Source organism: Pinus tabuliformis, chromosome 3_2 (assembly GCF_031772625.1).
Source record: "Pinus tabuliformis cultivar Carrire ecotype Pingquan chromosome 3_2, CPIR1, whole genome shotgun sequence".
Classification (NCBI taxonomy): Eukaryota; Viridiplantae; Streptophyta; class Pinopsida; order Pinales; family Pinaceae; genus Pinus; species Pinus tabuliformis.
Window position 1 is genome coordinate 1,146,022,296 of NC_142302.1, and position 5,678 is coordinate 1,146,027,973.

Sequence of the window (5,678 nt, forward strand, 5' to 3'; positions counted from 1 at the left end):
TGCTCATAATCATATTTGCTTTGCTTTCTAAGGTTAATTTATAGTTAAGCAAACAATTTAATAAATAACCTTTGCTCTCTAAATTTAATTCTCCATTATTATTTTTGCTTTATCTGGTTATAACTTAGATTCTGGTTAATTTTTTTGAATTCCCTCGAGCTAGAGAACGACAGCCCAGGAACGTTGCATGTGCTACCAATTAAATCCAATAAAAAAGATTACGTAAATTAATTTATTATTGGGATTCTACTTTACTTTTTTCTAATTTATGTGACTATTAATATCTTAGTAGAGTTAATGCAAGGGTAGCATAGGATGCTGCACTTAATACATCGATTCATTTCATGTGTCTCCAAATTTCAGAGATGTGCCTCAGATTTCAAACCAAATCTCCTTATGAAGTGTTTTTGACTTACAATTTAAGCAAGAAGATTATGACTTCCTCAATTTTTAATGTAAGTAAGAGGTCTGCACCGAATTCAAAACTATACCAACTGCTTTAACTTATCACTTTTGGTGGAAGAGATCATTCTTTATCAATATCACTTTTTCAAATTTCCATATTGTAAAGGCAAAAGGCGTTGCATCTCCTTATGACAAGCATGTTCAACTTTTCTGTTAAATGTATATATAATATAAATAAATTATTAATTATATTGTTTTAATTTTTTATATTTTTGTAAATGAAAAGAAGTATGTAAGATGTGAAATTAGATCTATTGATTATTCTGTCAATTTTCAAAATTTAAATTTACACAGAAAAGATGTATATTACTATAGATTCATTTTAACCATAGTTTTAATATAAGTTAAGAGGATCAAATTTTTTAACATATAATTTTTTTAGAATTTAAAATGTAATGTGTAACTTTCCATTGTTTAAATTGTATTTTTTTAATGCTATATAAAGTATATAACTTAAACTTGTAAGTCCAAAAAATCTTCGTTTGATTTCAACAAAAAAAATATATACCTAAAAAAAACAAACTACAAAATACTATGACTACTTCAAATGTTTTAACTATAAAGGCATATTAAAATGGTTTTTTTGTTATTAATATATGTTTAAGTATACATCGATATTAATTTGCTGATCTTTCAAACAGAAGAAACGTTGTTTACATATTTGTAACATTCAAAAATACTAAATATAGGCAAATGAGATGATAGTTACCGCATCACAATATATATATTATCCTAACAATCTAAAGACAATAAGAAGACTCGCATGAAAACATATTGTGGTCCAACTAGATGTGTCACTGATGGTTAATCAATAGGATCAATATTAACCAGCAAGTACAAAAATATTACAAAACTTTGTCAATGACAAAAAAAGAGACCTTGATGCCAAGTTGTCAATCTAATGGTGTTATAGTATTCACATCCAAAACCTAATAGAAAAGAGAAAGAGGCAAAAATCAACTGATAGTTGAAATGTAAACATAAATATGCAGCGACAATAAAAAAACGAACTACAAAATACTATGACTACTTCAAATGTTTTAACTATAAAGGCATATTAAATGTTTTTTAATATATGTTTAAGTATACATCAATATTAATTCTTTGATTCTTCAAATAGAAGAAACGTTGTTTGCATATTTCATGTGACATATGTAACATTCAAAAATACTAAATATAGGCAAATGAGATGATAGTTACCGCATCACAATATATATATTATCGTAACAATCTAAAGACAATAAGAAGACTCGCATGAAAACATATTGTGGTCCAACTAGATGTGTCACTGAGGGTTAATCAATAGGATCAATATTAACCAGCGAGTACAAAAATATTAAAAAACTTTGTCAATGACAAAAAAAAAGACCTTGATACCAAGTTGTCAATCTAATGGTGTTATAATATTCACATCCAAAACCTAATAGAAAAGAGAAAGAGGCAAAAATCAATTGATAGTTGAAATGTAAACATAAATATGCAGCGACAATCCAACCATAGTATACCAGCAACTTATACACCAGAAAGGGAAAGATAATAACAAATGTGCATCCACAATAAAACTAGATCAACAAACAACAATAATGTATGTCATGCAACACAGATTTTCCCAGAACTCTTGAGATTGAAATTTACAAATTTGGAGTAGTGTATCTCACCAAATATATGATTTAGCCCCACTTTGGACAGAGAATCTGCCATTCCATTCAGTTCCTTATGGATATGAGTGAAAGTCACTGTCATATTCTCTTAAGCCAATTGATCGACAATGGAGGGTTGAATGTTATCCTCTTTATAGTCTAGTCGACCACCACCTTCGAATCTCCAAAAACATATAATGTGTTAATAGAAATCCAATTAGCAAAGAATAAAGTACCCCAAAGTGCTAGAACATTGGCACGTGTATTAGAACCAGAACCCCCGTTCCACCTGAAACAGTGATGAAGTATAGGAAAATGATAAGGTAGGCACCACACCCATAGACATTGTCTTTAGCAACACCATCAAAAAAGCCAAAGGGAATCTATCTTCAATGTCTAATGGAAGAAATGTCCTCAAGGATCCCTTTGAAATCATTGGACCAAATTCATTGTAATATGCAGCAACGCTAATGCAAATGTGCAAATGTTATTAATGTTTGGTAGAGAGTTTTCAAAAATAAATAAGTTACTATTCCTCTAAATGCCCCACATGATATATACAGGAAGAGCACAATATATCTTGTAATTGGATATCCAATCCATCAAACATGCTTTCAAGGAAGTAGTGTTCTAGGTAGCATTGATATTTAGTATATTCATTACACTCAACCAAATGGAATGCACAAATGAACATTGTAGAAAGAGGTGGACAATCAACTAAACATGCATGGCATATTCATTTTTGTTTTTTATTATAGCCGACATTGCTTTTCTATTTAGATAATATTTTATTTTTATTTTAAGACGAACATGTGTTAACTCCATGTTGAGCATGGACAAAATTATACATCACCCTCATACTTACTGGGTTGTATAATGTGCCTCTCAACTCAATGAAGTTGATATCGACATAATTTTTTAGGAAATATCCAGGTAGATCCACTTGAAGGACAAAATCTAACTCAACCAATTGAGCTAACCCTTGAGGCTATAGATTTTCAAATATTTTCTTTAAAACCCGTGCTAAATATTTTTTAAAAGTATAACGTCACATGAAATTATATTATATATGTACAACTAACTAAACATGCATGGAATATTTATTTTTGTTTTTTATTATAGCTGACATTGATTTTCTATTTAAAGAATATATATATTTTTTTAAAGAACACGTGTCAACACCACGTTGAGCACGAACAAAATTACACGTCACCCTCAAGCTGTAAAAAAAATCTTTCAACTCAATAAAATTTAAAATCAATACTTTTTTACAAAATATAAAAATAAATATTTCCATATTAATAAATATTTTAATATTAATTGATATTTTAATTTTCAAGAAAAAAAAAAAAAAATATATATATATATATATATATTTCAATTCTCAAAATAAAAAAATTATATAAAATTCAAAATCAAACTCCTTGATAAGTACCTTCAACTTTTCACTAAACCAAAATATATATGATTCAAGTATCACTTCTTTAATTCTTAAATATCTTATTTACAAATTACAAATAAGAGAAGTACATAAAATTCAAAATCAAATCTCCTTATTATAAACATCCCCAGCTCTTCACTCAAACAACTATGACTTTTTAAAATGGCAAGTAAGAAGCGTACACAAGTGGACAACCTCATAGCAACACTTTGAAGTAGATGGCTAAATATGGGGTATCATTTATTCAATTTTTAATTTCTAAATCACAAGGAAGAGGCATATAAAGACTTAAAATCATATTTTTTTATAATGTATTCTCCATTTAACACTTAATTAAATAAATAGTATAATATTAATTGTTAATATTTTGATTTTCATATTTGATTTATAAAAAAATATATAAATTTTAAATTTAAATTTTCTTCATATGTGATGTAATTAGTTTATAAAACGTAGAGTATTAGATGACAAAATGTTCTAAGGTATTATTTAATGAAAAAATCTAGTTCAAAATCCTATGAATACAAATTCAACCATAAGTACAAGGCAGTGTTCCCAATTTAGATGATTTAGATGCTAATAGATTATGAATTTTCAAACCCATATAATTTAATAACAAAAAATTATATAATTCAAATAAATAAATCATCATTTAATATAAATGTTATTTTTCTTTATGTTTAAATTAATAAATAAAAAATATTAAAAATATATAATCAACTTTTTATAATATATAAATCAATTTATTATTTAATTAATTAATATAAATTTAAATTTAATTTAATATTTTATCTTAACGTATTTTATTTTATTATTTAATTAATTAATATAAATTTAAATTTAATTTAATATTTTATCTTAACGTATTTTATTTTACTTTGTATACTAATCTAGAAACTAAAATTAAAATCTAAAATAATATTATAATTTTTTTTTGTGTATTAATTTAAGCATAGTTTAATGAGGTTTCAAATTTCAGCAAGGTTTTGAAAAGATAGGCAATTTTTTTATAAATCCAAGTCATAGCTATTAATGAGGTTTCAAATTTCAGCAAGGTTCAATTTTTTTATAAATCCAAGTCATAGTTATAAAACTTTAAGATTTTGGGTGCTCTACCAGTTTTTGATAGTGTTGAATCCATTTCCACTATTAAAACACAATTTAACTATTTTAGTAAGGTTTTGAAAAAATGGGCAATTTTTTTTTATAAATCCAAGTTATAGCTATAAAGCTTTAAGAATTTGGGTGCCCTAGGGGTTTTTGATAGTGTTGAATCTATTTCCACCTTCAAAACACAATTTAAACATTCCTCTTAAATTACGACTATTTTTAACCGTCCAAGTAAATTTGCAAATACCCTAATTTAATTTTATTATTATTTTCATGTAGAGAAAAAGCATTCACATCCACCACCCACCATATAGAACATTTATTTTGCAATACATATAGGGGAAAGGCCTTACAACCTTGAGTGTAAGTGTATCAAAAGCCATTGCTAAATTTAATAGTATGAGATAAATGAGAAAATGAAGGAGGATGGGTCCCGCAATGTATATTCTTGTAAATGCACAAATAACAATGTAACTTTGACTAATTTAAAATCAATCAAAGTTTGACTAAGCATGTTAGAAGTACGGAAAGGCCATGATAATGTCACTTATTAAGTGTATCAAAACCCATGACTAAATTTAGTGGGTCTTCACGATGGAGATTCTTGCAAATGGTGGCCATGTAACTTTGAGATGCACCATATAAACCATCACAAGGTGAGCAAATGAAAGATCCAAAATAACTTCATAGTGGGTCCCATATGAACAAAGAGGATAATGAAAGGAAGACAACCACTCCATGGTGGGTCCCACATAAGCACAGAGGATAATGAAGGGACTTTAATAACTCCATAGCTGGCTCCACTCCATGTATGAAACAAGAGTTACATATTCTTGCATGTGACCCACTTATTCTACAACTTGCCCTTTTGTGTTTATGAAGATGGCTTGTGGCTTATACTCTAAAGGTTATTTTATTGTTTCACATAATATTGTATTGTTGTAACAATATTGTTGTATGTATTAGGTGGAGAGGCACATCTATTGGTGCCCTTGCTTTATATGTTATATTGGATATTACAT